A 20,837-nucleotide genomic window follows, 5' to 3' on the forward strand; every position below is an offset into this window, starting at 1 on the left:
ACAGATAGAAATTAATTACAAGGAAAATGTTGAGAAAGGGACAAAGATGTGGATACTAAACAACATGCCATTGAAAAAGCAGTGGATCATTGAAAAGATTAAAGGAGAAATCAAAAAATATCTGGAGGCAAATGAAAATGAAAACATATCATACCAACTCACATGGGATGAAGCAAAAGTTCTATTAATAGGGATATTCATTGCAACACAGGCTTACTTTAACAAACAAGTAAAATCCCGAATAAGCAATCTCAAACTAAACCTAACTGAATTAGAAAAATAACAAACAAAGGCCGAAGTCAGCAGAAGGAGAGAAATAATAAAAATCAGAGCAGAAATAAATGCTATTGAAACAAAAAGGCAGTAGAAAGGATCGATGAAACAAAGAGCTGGTTCTTTGAGAAGATAAATACAATTGACAAACCCCTAGACAGATTTACAAAGAGAAAAAGAGAGAAAGCTCAGATAAATAAAATTAGAAATGAAAGAGGAGAAATAACAACGGATATCACAGAAATGCAATGGATTATAAGAGAATACTATGAAAAGCTATGTGCCAAAGAAATGAACAATCTAGAGAAAATGGATAAATTCTTAGACTTCCTAAAGCTGAATCATGAACAAATAGAGAATCTGAATAGATCAATCAGAAGTAAAGGATTGAAACAGTAATCAAAAGTATCCCAAAGAATAAAAGCCCAGGACCAGATGGCTTCCCTGGGGAATTCTACCAAACTGTCAGAGAAGATTTAACACTTATCCTTCTCAAGCTATTCCAAAAAATTAGGGAAGATGGAACGCTTCCTGACACATTCTATGAGGTCAACATCACTCTGATACCAAAACCTAACAAGGACAAGACAAAAAAATGGAAAATTACTGGCCAATATCGCTGATGAACTTAGATGCAGAAATCCTCAACAAAGTATTGGCAAACTGGATACAGCAATACATCAAAAAGATCATACACTAGTGCTCGCTTTGGCAGCACATCTACTAAAATTGGAACGATACAGAGAAGATTAGCATGGCCCCTGCACAAGGATGACATGCAAATTCATGAAGCGTTCCATATTTTTGTACTCACAACATGACTAACAAAAATGTACAACTGAAATCTCACAAGGTTGTAATCTATCATAACATTAATAAATAAAAAAAAAGATCATACACTATGATCAAGTGGGATTTATTCCAGGGATGCAGGGATGGTTCAACATCCGCAAGTCAATCAATGTGATACACCACATTAACAAAATGAGGAATAAATCTACATGATCATCTCAATAGATGCAGAGAAAGTATTTGACAAGATCCGACAGCCATTTGTGATAAAAACTCTTATCAAAATGGGGATAGAAGGAAATTATCTCAACATAATAAAGGCCATATATGAAAAACTCACAGCCAACATCATACTAAATGGGGAAACACTGAACACCATCCCTCTGAGAACAGGAACAAGAAAACGATGCCCACTATAACCACTCTTATTCAACATAGTACTAGAGATTCTTGCCAGAGCAATTAGGCAAGAGAAAGAAAAAAGGAATCCAAAAGAGAATGAAGAAGTGAAACTCTCACTAATTGCAGATGACATGATTTTATATATAGAAAACCATAAATAATCCATCATAAAACTATTAGAAATAATTAACAACTACAGCAAAGTTGTGCAGTACAAAATCAACTTACAAAAATCAGTTGCGTTGCTGTACTCTAATAATGAACTTATAGAAAGAGAACTCAAGAATACAATTTCAGGGCCTGCCTGGTGGCACAGAGGTTAAGTGCTAACATTCTGCTTTGGTGGCCCAGGGTTCGCCGTTTCAGATGCCAGGTGCGGACATGGCACTACTTGGCACGCCATGCTGTGGTAGGCATCCTGCATATGAAGTAGAGGAAGATGGGCATGGATGTGAGCTCAGGGTCAGTCTTCCTAAGTGAAAAGAGGAGGATTGGCAGCAGTTAGCTCAGGGCTAATCTTCCTCAAAAAAAAAAAAAAAAAGAATTCAATAAGACATTATTGAAAGCAATAGATAATGACATAAAGAGATGGAAAGAGATTCCATACACATGGATTGGAAGAATAAACATAGTTAAAATGTCCATACTACCCAAAGGGATCTACAGACTCAATGCCATCCCAATCAGAATCCCAATGACATTCTTCACAGAAGTAGAACAAAGAATCCTAAAATTCATAGGGGGCAACCAAAGCCCCTGAATTGTTAAAGCAATACTGAGAAAAAGAACAAAGCTGGAGGTATTACAATCCCTGACTTCAAAATGTACTGCAAATCCATAGTGATCAAAACAGCATGGTACTGGTGCAAAAACAGGCACACAGATCAATGGAACAGAACTGAAAGCCCAGAAATAAAACCACACATCTACGGACAGCTAATCTTCAACAAAGCTTCCAAGAACATACAATGGAGAAAAGATAGTGTCTTCAATAAATGGGGTTGGGAAAACTGGACAGCCACATGCAAAAGAATGATGGTAGACCATTATCTCATGCCATACACAAAAATAAACACAAAATGGATCAAAGAATTGAAGATAAGTCCGGAAACTATTAAACTCCTGGAAAATAATATATGTAGTACACTCTTTGACATCGAATTTAAAAGCATCTTTAAATCTTTCCTTGAGAAGACATGGGAAACAAAAGAAAAAATAAACAAGTGGGAGTTTATCAGAATAAAGAGCTTCAGCAAGGCAAAAGTATCTAGGATCAAAACAAAAGGAAAACCCACCAATTGGGAGAAAATATTTGCAAATCATATATCCCATAAGGGGTTAATCTCCATAATATATAAGGAACTCACATAACTGAACAACAAAAAAACAAACAGCCCAATCAAAAAATGGGCAGAGGATGTGAACAGACATTTTTCCAAAGAAGATATATAGATGGCCAATAAACACACAAAAAGATGTTCAACATCACTAATCATCAGGGATATGCAAATCAAAACTACACTAAGACACCACCTTATGCCTGTTAAAATAGTTATAATCACTAAGACTAAAAATAACAAATGCTGGAGAAGGTGTGGAGAAAAGGGAACCCTCAAACACTGTGGGTGGGAATGCAAACTGGTGCAGCCCCTATGGAAAACAGTATGGTGATTCCTCACAAAACTAAAAATAGAACCACCATATGACCCAGCTATCCCACTACTAGGTATCTACCCAAACGACTTGAAATCAACAATCCGAAGTAACACATGTAGCACTATGTTCATCGCAGCACTGTTCACAATAGCCAAGATATGGAAACAATCCAAGTGCCCATCAACTGATGATTGGATAAAGAAGATGTGGTGTATATATACAGTGCAATACTACTCAGCCATAAAAAGACAAAATCACCCCATTCACAACAACATGGATGGACCTTGAGGGAATTATGCTAACCGAAATAAGCCCGACTGAGAAAGACAAATATCAGATGATTTCACTCATATGTGAAATATAAACAAACACATGGACAAAGAAAACTGTTCAGTGGTTATCAGGAGAAAGGGGATAGGGGGTGGGCACAGGGGTTGAAGGGGAGCACTTATGTGGTGAAAGACAAGAAATAATGTACAACTGAAATTTCACAATGATGTAAACTATTATGAATTCAAATAAAGTCCTAATGTAATAGTTTTATATACACCTATGTGCGGTGTACAGAATATACTCAGATTCCTTCTGTTAGTGATGACTATTATAATTTACAGTTAAAGCTAGCCCATACTTAAATATTCCATTACAATGATAGTAGAGAAGGAAAGAAGCTGAGAGATCTATTTCAACCCTTTCATTTTACTAGTCAGTAAACTGTGGCCTAAAGCTACAACTGATATTCTATTATTCAATGCACCCTCAATTGCTCCTTGAAACAATGATTTACAGAGAAATGCTCAACAAAGAAGTGACATAATACGAGTTTTTCAATGAAACATTATTGAACTTTTAAATACAAGAAAAAAGGAACACTCACTAAAACAAGAAGTTACCTTCATTTTTACAAGTCACTGTTGGAGGTTCTTCTTCTCATGCCCTGCCATGTCCCATCAAGAATGCTGGTTCAGAGAAGCAAGTAGAAAGACCTGGGAAGAAACTAGTTCTTCCAGTGAAGCTCACAAAACAGTGAGAAGGAGATCTATACTGTGAAAGTGTTTCACAGGTGTGATATCCAAAGGTCAAATCCATGGTTTTCTGAAAAGAGCATGCAAGAATTCCCCCACATCTTTGTGTGCCAAATCAGTGAGCCTTAGCTGCAGTCACACAAACTTCACACTAGTGTCCAATATCACCATTCTTATAGTGAGAGAAAAGCTGGGGCTGACTGTGGGTCAGTGTAAATAAGCAAAAGAGGAAATTGACAGAGAAGATTTTACAACTAAGAAATTCAGAGGTTAGGGAAAATTCCACTGAAGGCATATCAGGTCTAAAACAAATTGTTCAGCCCTAAATTGTTGGCAGCAGTTTTAAGTTCTGTTAATTTCAGTAAATTTTATCTGCATTTGGCGTAATCACTGCTGCTACCCAGTACACGGTGATAGTTGCTGCGGGTGATGTTAGCCCATTGCCACCATAACAGCTGTTCAGCTGCCTGAGTATGCTGTCATTTTATTGAAAATGGATCTCTCATTACAAAGCAAAGAAGGAAACAGAGATTTCACTTTCTTCAGCGTCTGGTAGTGAAAGACTAACATTCCCCAGAATGCTGGTAACACAACAGCCAACACAGAGGCAACTGCAGTACCTCTGCATAGAACGATGGTCCACTAAGCCTGAGAAGCACTCATAATTGTTGAAGAAACTGTCCTGCCAGTTTGTTTCAGGAAGTATAGTTGTTGATCCGACTTGGGAGTTTGAGGTTCACTGATAGCAAGTCGCTAACTTAGCGTGGATCATTGCAAGGTGTTGCACAGTTTTTGGGGGGAGATTTCCCTTGAGGATACTGTAATCTAGTAAAAAAATAATAAATTCTGAAAAGTAACAGATGTTCTTTTCAATGAGGCAACCAAGAAAAGAGAGCAGTTTCTAAAGGTTAGGTTAGTCAGGGAAAATGACCTGGAGAAGCTGCTAGTTGAAGCACAAGTAGGATTTCCACAAGCCAAGTAGAACAGGGAAGATTCCAATGGAGGAAAAGCGGCAGAAGCAGAAGCAGCAAAGATGAGTCAACACTGTGTTTGCAGTAGAGTAAACAGGCCTGTTTATCAGGGGTGAATAGTTCACATAGGGAGAAGCATAAGCCAAGTAGAAGCAGGAGCTTCATGCTGGGTTATGGAAGGCTGGGACTGCCAGGCTTCATTTGGATTAAGGAAATGACCAAATACATCTTAATTCTTGGGGTTCTGTATGTCTAGGGTTTGTTTAGGTCAATTTGGTAGACGTCTGAAGAATGGATTAGAGTCAAAGACGAATAGAACACCTATAAATGCAGGCATTATATTTGTTTTGTACAGAGAGGTTCTTAACTTTGAAAATGTGATTTGCCTAAGTGATGATACTTAGAATTTTCAACGTGTATGTATGTATATGTGTTTGCATACATTTATATAAACACACGTACTTATATGAATATAATATAAAATGTATATTTATGTAAATACACAATATATAAATATATAATATGCAAATATATAAGTATTTATTGAAAATTAATTCATCCAGATTTTGTAAAATGTCTTTTTCCTCAAATACATTAATGAAAACAGAATTTTAGAAACCAATTCAAGTATAAAGATGAAGGAAAAATTCACATGCTTTGGTAAGGATCCTAAGTGAACCCATCCTAAAATTCCTTTAGGTGGGCCTATCTAGTAACAAAACAACTAATCAGAAAGTTGGAAACTAGTCACTTAAACAATGGCCTGGGAAACTATTTGGCAAAATGAAAATATTTATGATCTAAATTTATATAAAAATGCAGCAGTGAAAATGCCACATGTACTCCTGTATTAAATATTGATTTATGGACAAGTACTGGCAAGTAACGTGCACATTTAAAAGATAGGGTTATGGGTTTATGGAAGATCACTATGTTTAAAAATATAGGTTATTATTCATAACTCTATAATTTCAGATGATAAATCGAGACAAATATGTTGATAATTTCAATCTTATTTGAAATGGACAAAAGGCCTAGACTGGCTTAGAATCTAGGCACTAGATCAAGAAAACATAGTTGATATGGCAATTTTTCTGGTATGGCAATTACTCCTTAGCCTGTGCCCATGACAGACATCACTAATCAAACTTGGCCTTCTTTCCTTATCTACACAGAATTTGAAGGACCCACTATCAATAACTCAGAATCTTCACACAAGATGAAACCTCTGTGCCATCTATAGGCAGTAAATAGTTTCTGTAGCAGATACTCAATGGAGAAAATTTCCCACAAAATAATAAAAGCAGCAGATACCAAAATGCCATTTTCCTCTGAATCCACAGCTTCATTTCCTTTAAGCTAAGATGTGTCCCAAAAAAATATGTCAAATTCCTATCTTGGCATAATAAAGTTGAGCAAGATTTTTGCAAATACAAGTCTATTTCCACTTTAAGCATTTTGGAGAAAATTGTTTAAAAATATAGAAAACACAATAATGGCTACTTGATAAATTCTATATTTCATTTGCTTTGTCTATTCAGCTTCCACTACATTAGTGAACATTCAGGTAAAATACTCATTTGCATATACCATCGGTGGGATATTTAAGGAGCATTTGAAAATTGCTTCCAACATGGAAACATTTGCTAATGGACATTCCCTCATTGTTGGGCTAGAGAAAATTTCTCTTGAGCTGTTGTTGTTTTTAACCTTAAAAACCGCTGTAGTATATGGTACACTTTCTTTTGTTTAAGTTTATTGAGTTGGTTTGCTGTCCCTGAGCAAAAGCCTCATCTATGATGACAAGAGGGGAAAGTTTTTGTCATGGCCAGCACACACCTTTTTGAGAAAAACACCTTGATTCTGCCATTATCACTGCCACCTTCACTCCCATCCCCACCCCACTGATCTAGTAGCATCCTATCTCGCCATGTTCTAGTAATGTATCTAGATATCCTGCCCAACATTGGCAAGCATAAAGGCAAGATCTACATGCAGCTGAGTGAGAAGAAGACAAGCCTGGGCAATAATTCTTGGGTAACTTCAGTCTCCTTTTCACCTTAGGGGAGAAATACCACAAGGACCAAATTCAGCCAGCACTGAACAACAGCAACTCTTTAAAGCAGAATCTTGCCTTCATATCTGTGAATATGCTCTTCACAAGGCCTGAAGTGAACGGCCACTCTTTGAATGTTGCATCGACACTGCCTCATCGTTCAGGACTCAGCATTCTCGCTATCCCCTCTATACTACCTGCCAGGATCCCAAACACTGAGTTCATCCTTCCTCCCTTTGAAGCTCTCTGCCTCTTGGTGTTTGCCTCTGACATAGCACTTATCTCAATTCATTATTCACTAGCGTGTAAATTCCTTGAAAGAAGGAAATATGTTTCAGTAATTGTTGTAACCCTGGCAGAGTGCACAGCACTTAGCACATAATAGACACTCAAATTTTTGCGTATTGATTAGGCAATTATATGTCTGGTCATATACAAAAGTTGAGGGTTCCCCTAGTGAGATATAGCAGCAAGGATAATCATGCAGTATTCTTTAAAATGTTTGTACTTAAGTGAAATCAGAATATGGAAGAATATCAAGGGCAACCTTGAATAGTGCATACCGTAAAAAAAAAAATTTAAAGTGTTCAGATAAACATTTGAACAGCTGGAGCTGTGGGGTAGAGAAGGAGGGAGTGATGATATCTGTGATAGGCTGAGATGATGTCAGAATTAGAATTGCATTAAGTGAGGTACGCCCTTTTTTAGTATGTGCTACCTCCCGGATTGCCTAGTTCCTACAGTAGATTGTGTGCGTGTGTGTGTGTGTGTGTGTGTGAATAAGTCCCCATAAAATTCAGGGCAAAGAGTGAACTTGGATATCAGTCTGAGGAATTTGGACTTAATTTCATAGGCAATGAAGATGTTGTGAAAGTTTTTGAGCTGGAGACTAGTAAGCCCCAAATATATTTTGGACCAGTGTTTCCTAATCAGGGATGTTTTTGCCCCTCCTCATCTGGGCACATTTGCCAATGTCTGGAGACATTTTTGATTGTCATAAATGAGGGCGTTGGTGCTACTGGGATCTACAAGGTAGAGGCCAATTGGCTGCTAAACATTGTACAATGTGCAGGATAGGCCCCTTGCCATAAAGAATTATCTGGCCCAAAACATCATTAGTGCCAAGGTTAAGAAACTATACTTTAGAGCAATGTTTCATAGAAAATATTTCACAGACACTGCTCCCTTGAGATGTAACTTGATTACAAAAACGTTCTTATAGTTACATAAAAGTGGAAAATGCTGTTTACAATATATCCATCTTTCATTATTTTATTCATTCAAATTATATTTATTGAGCACATATTATTTGAGGGGCACATATGACTTATGTAAATATGCCAATGAAGAAGGCCAACAAATCCTTGTCCCTATGGGATTAAATGTTATATTCAAGATTCATAATGTAAGTTAACATCTAGAGGCTCTGAAAAGTCCTGTAATAAAGAAACATATTTTACTTTGTTTAACCCAGCGTTTTCTAATAACATATGACAACTCTCTTTTCAAAAAAGTATACCACTTATTAACATTCCTCAGAATTATCTTTAATTGAAACAGTTTGAGAAGTACAGCTTTGAGTCGATGAAGTGAGTGCCAGTGGACAGGATTATTGGACAGCTTGAAGTCTGGATGCAGAGAGGCAATAGCCTGAAATAGAGCATTAGTGGTGGAAATGAAGAGGAGAAGATATATCAGATGTAGAAGCAACAGAACTGAATGTGGTGGTTGGCAATTTAGGGGGATAAATAAAAGATGACTCTGACACTTTTAGCCTGGAAAGATGAGTTCTGTTTTCAGCATTTTGAGATCAAAAATACACAGGCAGTAAAAAATACAGGCTTGGATATTGGGACTGGAGAGTTGGAAAACATACATAACATAAGCCTTGGCTTTGAATTTGATTTTCAAGGGTAAGTGGGAAAGCGTTAGAGACAAGGAAAGCATGGTCAAAACTTTGAGGGGCATCAATATTGAAGGAGTGGGTGAATAAAAAAAAGTCATTGAGGAGGTGAAGAAGTAGAGAAAGGACGAGATCCAGGGAATGCTATGCTATAGGAGTCAAAGGAGCCTACCAGTGCATTCCTGTCCCTTACTTCAACAGTGATGATATAAAAGGAATAAGGCTCATATCTCTGATATTGTCTCAATTGTACAAAGTGGATCATCTCTGGGGCCTGATATTGTGTTACTGTTCTCATAACGTACAATCCAGTCCTTCACAGTTCACCACGGTATTTGTCTATGTCTTGTTCTTTGGACCTCGGTATGCATTGTCCCACATCATTCTTAGGCCAAGAATGAATACATGCCCAGCCAATCTGAGTAGCTTTCCCCACTATGCTACTCTTTTCTTTCACATTCCTGTTTCATTCCTGTTTTCATTTTCTGCAATTTTGAACTTTCAGTCTTCAGTTTTCCCCTGGTCAGTTCAGGTCTTAAGGGACTATCTCTGGCTTATCAACTTAATGCATATTCTATCTTCTCAGCCTAAGCCTAGGGGAAAAAATTAAGCACAACTGTTAGCTTTGGTCTCCATTGAAAAGGTTATAATTATCTAGGACTTACTGGAACTCTCAAAGCTGTTAATTTGATTTTTAAGAAAAAATCTTCACTGCTTAGGTCCTGAGTCACATCCACTCTTATTTTAAATCAGGTTGTTGCTATTGTTTTTAAAATATCTAATCTAAATTTATATTTGACCATTTATGAACTCCAACGATCTCATATACCAAACGGAGATTGGGGTTTCATGCTAGAACCTACTTCCAAGGGTTGTGGAGAGGATAAAATGAAACAGTGTATTAGAAAGTGCTTGCTGAAGAGAAAAGCACTGTAAAGTATTACTTATTGATAACATCTTTATTATTATCACCATCATTCTCTGTCTTGACCGTGATCAATTTCATACCAATTATAGCCACATAATCTTTCAGTGGAAAGGAACTTTAGAAAGTTCACCCAGCATTTAGTGTTTACCAAAGATCCAGCAAACTTGATTCCTGGGTTCACTCCCACTCCACCAAATTTAGCCCAATATGCCTCTATATTAAAAAAAAAAAAAACATTTAAGAAAAGATCACTGTGTTGTAGGTACTGTCTTGCTCTTCTATAGCTAGGAATTGCTAACAAATTAGTCCTGGTTTCCTTGGAAACTTAGAGAGAAGAGATGTTCTTGTCCCTCTCAATCTATGAATTTGTGGTCTTTTCAAATAAAAAGGTAACTTGCTATTTATCCCTCTGTCCCACTGAGAAGCACAGGTTTAGAGGACCAGAAACCAGGACTAGAAGTGAAAAAGAATCAGAATATTCCACAACACATTAGTTGAGTGACCCTAAATAGATAGTTTAACCTCTCTGTGCTTCAATTTGCTCATATGCACCATGAGCATGATGACATTACCTACCTCATTGGGTCATTGGGGATATCAGAAAGATTCTCTTCAATTTCTGCCCAGTGTAAACATTTTACATTTTATAACAGCAATGACTATCATTATTTGAAATATATTTGACTGAAGACCTTCCTCTCTTATCTTCTCAAGCAAAATATGAAAATATAATTTTATTTTGCCTGCCACATCACTTTGCGCCTTCTTCCTACCACTTAGCACTTTCTCCCAGGCTAAGTCTCTGTCACTATATAGTAGACTTGAATTTATACACAGATATAAATATACTTAACTCATGTCTGGCCCAAAGCATGTCTCCCTACCTTGTTAATAAGTATGTGCAACTCTTGGGTAATGGAGTCTAAACTCTTTAGTCTTTAATATGCAACTTTTCCAAATAGTTTGCTTCTACTACACATAGTTAAAATTATTTCTCTTCTCTGTATTTTCAGCAATGTATTGGTGCCCATCTTGAAAAAGGCATATTTTACAACATGACATATGCCAAAGGCAACTGCAACATTGAAAGAGAACCCATATATTTGCCTACAAACTTTATAAGTATTATCACATGAGCCCAGTTAGCAACACTTTTATTTAGGAACTGTCACTCTAAGAGCTAGAAGCACATTTTACACTTTCAGAAATATTAGCCAATGGGAACTGCAGGGAGTGTATCCAAGAAGAGAATTTCTGTGTCTTTTAAATGTTCTCCTGAGGCTGGAGAGAAAGATTCCTCTTGGATTTAGTTTTTATACAAAGGGATATACAGCCAAAGACATTGAATGCACCTTACAGAAAAGTTCAAATGTTAAATTAAAAAAAGAAAGTAACAACAGATAAAATACTGAAGCATGGCATTGCAAGATAGTCAACCATGCAATTCTGATGTGTTTTTCCGAAATAAGAAAAAGGATTTAAGACTATAAAATATCATTTCTGTATTCTATGGGCATCCTCTAAATTATTAGTGGTATGGTTAGTACTAAAACCAAGATTATTTCTCTATTTAATGAATCAGTCACCTGTTATATATTGATATCATTTTATAAGTCAGGGATAATGGTTTTTAAGATTTGTATATTTGAATGCTTAAACAAGCTATGATACTATAATACAATGGATGACTGTCTATTTTAAAGGACATGAAGGTGGATAGTAGGAAATATGGATATTTATATGTAAAATAATGTCCAGTTATGGAAGCAAAATATAACATAATGTACAAATACAATATACACCCTCCAAAATGTATTCACAATACCAAAGATTGGAAGATGATGCAGGAAAAGGTTTGCATTTGACTTCCATAATTCTTTCTATAGATCACTGCCTGGCTGCACAATTTATAAGTGAAAATCTATTTGTAATCTTTGTATAAAATTGAAAAAATCATAGAGTTTAAAGGAAACTTCAAGGTCATCTAATCAAATATCCCCTTATCCATCTCAAGTCATTTTCCATCAACTTTAATATGTTAAATGACACAGGACATACATGCACATAAGCACTGAGACACCCACACTATATGACAAAAAAATAATTCAGACCCCATAACAGAAGAAAGAAACTGTATATCCTGCTCTCAGGAAGAAATAGATACGGGCCCATTTGAAAAAAAAAATACAGAAAAAAGAATGTCTAAAACCATGGACATTGACTGGCTGTAGGAATTTACTTGAGAGAAAGGATCAAAAAAAGAGATAATAGCTACATTTGACTAAATAATGACTAAGGAGTTGCTGTCTACAGGTATTTGACAATCCTAAGAAGAGTTGGAAATTATAGAGACGAATTGAAGGGCATAATTAAAAATAATGGGATTAAATTAAGAAAAACAAAATGTACCTGGAATAGAAAATGAGCCCCCAATTTTCGATGAATGAAATCTATTAGACTGGGAAGTAATCTTCTAAGGGAGCAGCAAAATCTTTCAGCGCTCAGCACACAGCGGCATCATACAGGTCAAAGCCCCGAAAACATAAGTACTGCCCAGGTCCAAGTGTGGACAAAGTGGCCTAGAATGTGTTTGATCTCCCTTTTGCTCTGATTCTCTCTTTTGAATAGTCTCATTTGCCCAAAGTGCTGACAGCCAACTTTTCATCTTGTCTTCCATTTCTCAACCTATCAGGCAAGGGCTGATGCCCCCTGTGAACAAATAAGAGAAAACAGAGGTGTAAAGAAGTCATAGAAATCAAAAAGTAATTTAACTAAAGCTTTCTATTTTCCCTAAGTCTGATTTTCTTTACTCTGTTGTAAGGGTCATTTTTCCCCTGCCATCTAAAAGAAGGATATATGTTTGCCATATAAACTACATTTATATATTGTTATTGTTACATTATTATTAAATACACATGGGAATAATAATCCGAGTACAGAATGGTACAAAATGAAAGGTATGGTTCTTCTCACTCCTCCTTTTTCTCAGAGGCAACCATATTTGTACCATTTCTGGTTTTAGATTGTCTGTAGTTGACTCCCTAACTCTAATTTGCTTATATCTTTATTTCTTTCATTATAAAATTTAAACAGAAAAGTAGTGACTGTTAACTATCCCCCAAATCTCTTCTCTTCCTCTTCCACAGTAAAAGCATTTTTAGCTGAGTACATATCTGCCCCCACTAAATATGATATTTCCCAGTTTTTCTTGTAGATAGGTGAGGTCATGTAGCTAGTTGTATGATTAATATAATGTAAGGAAAAGGGATGTAAATATTTCCATGTCATGTTCTTAAAATGAAGGATTGTGTCTTCCTCTTCTGGTCTTCCTTAATTCATGGCCTGGAAGGAAGTTATGATGGTTGAGCTAAAGCGTCCATATGGAGAGCAAGATGAAGGCCATTTGTTGAGGATAGCACAGCAACATAATAAAAGGTGCCTAGATCCCAGATCCTGTCAAACCAACATACCAGCCAGGACCAACTACTTAAACTATTACGTGAGAGAGAAAAGAAAACATGTTGGCATTTCTAAGCTCCAGCAGCCTAGCTTACATTCTAAACAATAAAAATTACTCATTTCTTATCTCCTATGAAAGGTGAGAGATTTAACTCACTCCCACTACTACCTAACTCTTCCTCTTCTTGCTGATTTTTGTAAATTATATGTTTTATTTTGAATTGTTCTCCTTCCTGACATTATAAAAAATAATGTATTTAAATGATTGTTTCTTGAATCATCAACTCTAGACAGTATCTCTTGACTCTACACTGCATAAGGTATGTTACCATCTTTATAGTTCCTTCTACTCCACCTCCTACTGTTGAGTTGTATTATATTTATAGTTTGTTTTTAAATTATAATCGTTTTCTGTGCTGTGTTTATAGATTCATTGTCAAAATTGAAAATCAAGTAAATTACAGAACATTATCTCTCATGAACGTAGATGCAAATATCCTCAACACAATATTAGCAAATTGAATCTAACAATGTATTTTAAAAAGTTATATACCACAACCGAGATTTATCCAAGATCTGCAAGGCTGGTTCAACATTCAAAAATCAATATATGTGTGTTGTTTATGACTTCAACAGGCTAAAAAAGAGGAAAAAAAAGTCACATGACCATATCAATAGATGATGAAAAAGCATTTGGCAAATTCCAATATCCATTCATGATAAAAACTGTCACTAAGCTATAAGTACAGGGGAACTTCCCTAACTTGATAAAGGATATCTACAAAAAACCTACAGCTGACATCGTACTTAATGGCAAGAAACTCAGTTTTCCCACTAAATCTGGAAAAGGCAAGGATGTGTCCTTTCACCTCTCCTTTTCAACATCATACTAGGAGTTGTAGTTAGTGCTCCAGGTTCAAAGTCAAAGGGCTTCTCTTGTCAGAGACTCAACATATTACCTAAAATCATGGCACATTTTCAGATTATTTCATTTTGCTTGTTTTGTTTGTGGGCCATGACTCTCTTGTATATAACTTTATTCTTCCTGAAATTGCTAAACGCCTTTCTATGTCTTCCCTATAAAGTGAATATTATGCCTTCTTCACCATGAAATATCATTGATTATCATAGTCATACTATTTGTTGAATACAATAAAATGCTCCCAAGTCATGTCAGAGATTGCTAATTGCCCACCCCAAAATTCAATTCTCCCCCCGTCCTAATGACATAATCTCTCATGCAACAAGGTTTGGCCAATGGCATTTAAATAGAAGTTTTGGGTGGAGCTTCCAAGAATTGACTTACCTGAGAGGTACCTTTTTTTCCCCTCTTTACTCTAATTCCCTATTTCAATCTATAATGCCAATGTGATGGCTAGAATGTTGACAGCTGTTTGGGAACTGTGAAGTTGCACTGTTGATACAATGTCAGCAACAAACGACCTCAACATTGTTCATAATACGAAAAAAATAAATATTTGCATATTTTAATCATTACAGTCAAGACTGTCACCAAGAGCCAAACACAACTTTCAACTGTTATACTATGATTACTACATGGTTATCATCCTGGGAATTATTTCTAATGTACTCCTTAGTCTCACATTTCTTGGAACCTATGTCTACTCTTGTCATTTTGATTGATGCATAACCACAAAAATCCTTTAATCCTTTGTTTAAGAAATTAATTCATGATTAAGTCTTTGCATTTTTAAAAAGTTTTACTCTCACTCTTGTTTGTTAATTTGGCTAAGTACTGACCTCTAATTCTAAAATTATCATCTCTGGGGCCGGCTCCATGGCGGAGTGGTTAAGTTCGTGACGTCTGCTGCTGCGGCCAAGGGTTCGGATCCTGGGCGAGGACACAGCACGGCTCATCAGGCTACACTGAGGCGGCATCCCACATCCCACAACTAGAAGGACCTGCAACTAAGATATACAAATGTGTACGGGGGGATTTGGGGAGATAAAGCAGAAAAAAAGAAAAGATTGGCAACAATTGTTAGCCCAGGTGCCAATCTTAAAAAGTAAAATAAAATAAAATAAAATAAAATTATCATCTCTCAGAACTTTAAGGGACTGTGCATTGTCTTCCAGAATCTTATATCACTACCTAGAAATCTCACGCCAATCTTTTTATTATTCTTCTGTGGGTAATCCACTGTGTCTGTTTTGCCTCTTCTCTAGATACCTTTTGATGTTCTCTTAATCCTTGGTATAATAACGTCTTGTGAGAAATCACCTAGGTGTTTATTTCATTTCATCCATCATGCGTGGCATTCGACGAACCCTTTCAATCTGTACAGTTTTGTCTTTCTACAATACTGGGAAGTTTCTTTATTTCTTTGCTATTTCCTGCTCTTCCCCCACCTCCTCTTTCTTTCTGGAACTCTAATTAGATGGTTGTCTGTTCTGTTAGATTGGTCCTTAATGTCTTCTAACTTTCTTACCATACGTTCTACTTCATTTTTCCCCCTGTCTCCTAAAAGCATTTTCCAGACATTTTTTTTTCCAGCCCTTATATTGAATTTCTTATATTGGTAATGTTGACCTTAAACAAATAGACAGCCAGTTCTTTCTCCAGCAAAAATGGGTTTATTTGGAATCAGCAAAGAATTGCAATCCAGGGTCTAAAATTATGGCAAGCCATGTGCACTCCTGAGGAGCAAGAAGGGGATGAGAAACTCTTTCATAGAGGGAAAGAGGAAGTTGAGAGGACTATTGTAAACAAAATGTCCATTAGAGGAGACTGGGAGTTCAAAGTGTAGTGGCTTTTCATTGGCTGAGTTGTGACAGTCTCTCATTGGTTGAGCTGCTGCTGAGCAAGAAGAGAACGTCTTTCTTCTCCCTCTTGGGCTCTGCAATGGTCATAGGGCATGATAGCTCCGCCTTCTGGCCTCCCAACTCCATTTTAAGTGAAGTTTCTGTTTATTAATTTTCAAAGTAATCTTATTTTTAATTTTCCCAAACTCTTCTTTGCCTGTTTTTTTTTTTTTTAGGCGAGAAGCCTATCTTTATTTTACAGATGCATGTCTGATCAAGTATCCCTGAAAGAATAAACTATATTTTTTTAAAGTTCTTTTCTGTTCCCTAAAACATACATACTTCTTCTGGAATCAGATGTTGTTTGCTTATCTTGGTCTCTCTCTTCTGTTAGTTTTCCTATAATTTTTGATGATTCTTCGTTTTCTGTTTATATTTTTTTAAAAAAAACTGGTTGATTAAATCAGGTAGGTGATAATTCCCTCCGCTGTTAGCAGTCCCTATTAGGAATGAGTGGACCAAACTACATATCTTTCTGTAAGCAGTTATTTGACAAAAATCTTTGCCTTATATTCCTCTTCTCACTACCACTCTCTATACCTGCTGATTCTGGAGAAATACATTTGGAAGGAAAGTCCTGTCCTCTACTGGAAACTTCTTTTGTGAGTGTTCTGAGCTTTGGTTCACTCTGCTCAGGATCATCAATTAATATGATCCCCTGACCTTTCCATTCTCCCAAAATTCAACACAATCTTTTTCCACTAATTCATCTCTGTCTGAATATCCACCACATTTTGATTACTTTTTTCTCCAATTCTTTAGTTATTTAGTGCCATTTTAATGGGTTTGGGAGAGGGGGAGAGGAATTGAAAATGTCTTCCATCTCAAATCAGAAATCACTGATCTCTGCTTTTAAAAAAATTTCTTAGTACAATCATACTTTCAAATTCAGTTACATAATCTATTGTCTTCAAATATATCAGAAAACATTCGAAGGATAAACTTTTTAATTCTATTAAAAAATGAACTCTTGTCTGAAGCTTTTACTATATTAGATCTAGATGATATTTATTAATAATATAATTTGCATAAATCTTTGTATCATACAACATATTATTTATGCTTTATATTTTATCATTTAAATATTTCATTCTCACATCGACCTTTTGAAATAGCTTTCCAAGAGTAAACAAATTCTCTACATAGCAGCCTACACAAAATCTCCAAAATATCAGTACAAGCTGAAAATCAGACCAAACACTAAAATTGACAGAGGCGTTTTCCCTAACATTTACCTCACTAACTCTAAGCTTTATTGAGGAATAAATCAATCTGGAAATCTCAGTGAATAGCTATTAAGGCTGCTTCCCTAGACACATTAATTGGTAAGGTTAGACCTCTGAACTAAAATGTCAAACAGAAAAAAGGAATTTTTAAAATGTAACTACCATATATTTGGTGAAGGAGGAAACAAGCAATTTGTTTTCTCGGTTTCCTGTACTCGAGTAAGACAAAAGAGGAAAACTAGTCCATTCCTCCACACTTGAAATGAAGAATTCCCTCAGACGACAGGTGAATTTTAAAAGCCCTTGGCTGAATTCAGTGAAATGCCCATATGTGTCTTTATGATGCCATATACACTACCTTTACCTTGAGTGATGATTATAATACCTTATATAGGTTAAGCTTAGTTCCTGGCCTAAAAGCCAATTATCTGGAGAACGATGTTTTAACGATGTGCATATTAAGAATGAAGCAAGACACCAAATCCCATAAATCATCAAAAATTACTGAAATATGACTTTTACTTTAATGTGATTAGTGGAGGAAGGAAGATGGATCTTGCAAATGTCATAGTTCAGGTGAATATAGTTAAATTCTAAGAACAGTAAGAGAGACATTGAACCACTTGAAAGTACAGGGAAAGGGCTGAAATATGAACAGCTCAAGGAGTAATTTTAAGAACATCTTGGATATGCTGCAAGCATTCTATTCTTATCTAACAAATGGCAGGGAGCCTAAAGATTAGCCACATTAACCTTTGCTGCAAGTAACCTTAATTGCTTTGATTTGTATCTCATTGTGATGTTTCCTGGCTCTGATGACAGTTTTAAAGTCTTAACGTATCAGCATACCTAAAGGAAGAGAATATTGTTTTTAGTCATCTTATTTCTCATAAATGTGTAGCAATTACCAGTAAAGTGAATCGATTCATCACACTCTTACATTGAATTAATTAGACATTATAGAAAAACTACAGATCCATTTCCATTATTGAAAGAAAATCTAATTTTACCTGATATATTCCAATCATATTGTCTTTGGGGGTCTACTAAGTAATATCTAGTGAGACAGCAATTATCCTTGATGTTAATGGTCAAAATATTTCCCATAGACATTCAATAGCCACTCAAGATAGCAAATACATCAACATATATAGTATGTAGAAAATTTCCTGCTAAAAATTATTATAGCTTCATTAATCACCCACTATGTAAATAAGGATGATGAGAAAAAGCAAAGGGGGACTTATTTAGCCTAAACAAACACAGCTCTGGAAGAGAAGGCAACAAGTATTATTTATCAGCTCTCCAGTAGAGGAAAGGATTCCATTTGTAGAATCACATTCTTTCATTGTAGATAAAACAAAATGCAATGTTTTGAAACATAAGAAGAAATTTACTTGAGAAGAAATTTAGGTGAAATTCAATTTAGTAAAGTCTACGTAGAATAGAGAAGATAACACTAGGTGCTTTCTAGTTTAAACATGAAAGAACAGAACAAAGCACCATTCACACAGTTGGATGACAAAAGAAGGGTGTGTGTGTGTGTGTGTGTGTGCTTATTAAGGAGTCATCAGAAGAAGGTTACACAGCTCATTGGGCATAGGGGATGAACAGAACTTGTATTAGGGAAGAGGAAGAGAATGAACAACCCAGGAAGAATGAACATAACTATGAGAAAGTGTAGAGATGTAGGATTCATACCAACCTAAATGGGGATATTTCTTGGGGTGTGATGGAAGACATGAAATTATAATAAAACTCTCTATAATTTTAAGGATATTTATCATCTATGAAAGCATATTCATATATGTAATCTCATTTTATCTTATTATTATGCCCACTTGGTAGATGAGGAAAAGACATTTCAGAGAAGATAAATTACTTGGCTGAGGCCTCATGGTTAGAACTGGCAGAAGACTTGAAGTCACTCTTCTCTAATAGGATATGACCTTATTATGGATGCTTTGAAAGCTAGGGAAAGGAATTTAATCCTACAACCATGGATATCTTGTCGAAAATATAAGATAATATAAGATGGTTATGTAGGAAAATGAATATGTTACTGATATCAGTAATTGATTCTCATCTCTTTGCCTGAAAATATTTAACCATTATCTAACTTTCTTAATTAACTTGACTTTTGGAAGTGAGATTATTGGAAAACTAAACCTTCTGGGAATTGAACTTGCTATCGTTTCACTAAAATCTTACTCTTTCTGTTTAATTCAGTTCAATCAAATACGTAATACCAATATGTTGTTGGTCATTCAGATACCTAGAATCACTCTTATATTCTCTTTCTTTGCCCAACTCATCTCTTCCAATTTGGAATCTCATTGTCTACCACATCATAGTTCACACATCTCTCTATCTTCAGATCTGGAGCTATTACAATAGTCCAGGCTCTCACAAATGTGTGTTTGGAATATCCTAATAGTTCCTAGTTCTTTTTTACTTCATCTGTCTTTTCTCAAGCTCTTATATAGATAGTGAGAAGGAAATCTTCCTTACATTATAATTAAAACCTTTAGTTGCCACTGTGTTATATTAAATAATAGTAATGATGATAATAGAATCCTATTACTTTTAAAAATTCCCAATGGCGACATAGCTAATTATGTTTGTTAACAGCACAGTTCTGTAGCAAGAAATATCTTGTGATAAAGTCTTGGCATTGTTATTTATTGGATGTATGATCTTGGGAAAGTTACTCAGTGTTTCTGAAACGCATCTTCATTATTAACGAAATTAAAGTATTACTATTTGAAATTCTGGACTGCTGGGTGGATTAACTTGGATAATGGAGGTAGAGTACTTACCCCAATATTATTGTATTAAACTTTCAAAGGACACAGAATCTAATCTGATCCTCACAAAACTATAAAATAGGCTGTTTATTATCATCACATCAGCTTGACAGATGAAGAACAGGAAAGCAAGAGATGCTTAGTGTATTGCCAAAAGTCATTTGAAAGCCTTCAATAACAGGGTAGGAGTATAAAGTAGTATTTTGTGTGAAAGCTCTAAGGTGTCTGAATGGGTAAGAGAGTGTAAACTCTAAAGAGCTGTACACAAAGAAGGGTTTATCATTGTCATGAGGATGGCAGTCCTCACTGAGCAGTTAGTAGATGCCAGACTCTTTTAAGTGGTCTACAAGCATGTATTCTTTATTCCCCTCACTGACTCTAGGTTTGGGACTATTTGTCTCCCCATTTAATGGATGAAAAATTAAGGTGCAGAAACAGTGAGTAATTTTGGCCACTAGCACACAACTATTACTTGGCAGAGGGTAGACTTGAACCCTTGTCTGTCTTAGCAATTAA

At 35.8% G+C, this 20,837-nt stretch overlaps 1 non-coding gene across 1 annotated transcript; it reads left to right on the top strand.

The window, feature by feature from the left end:
- The first annotated feature begins 972 nt into the window (after positions 1-972).
- Positions 973-1,079, top strand: LOC139081214 (U6 spliceosomal RNA). The gene has a single exon (XR_011536337.1). It is a non-coding gene; the product is annotated as a U6 spliceosomal RNA (small nuclear RNA).
- The last annotated feature ends 19,758 nt before the right edge of the window (positions 1,080-20,837 follow it).

This window comes from Equus przewalskii, chromosome X (assembly GCF_037783145.1).
Source record: "Equus przewalskii isolate Varuska chromosome X, EquPr2, whole genome shotgun sequence".
NCBI classification, from domain to species: Eukaryota; Metazoa; Chordata; class Mammalia; order Perissodactyla; family Equidae; genus Equus; species Equus przewalskii.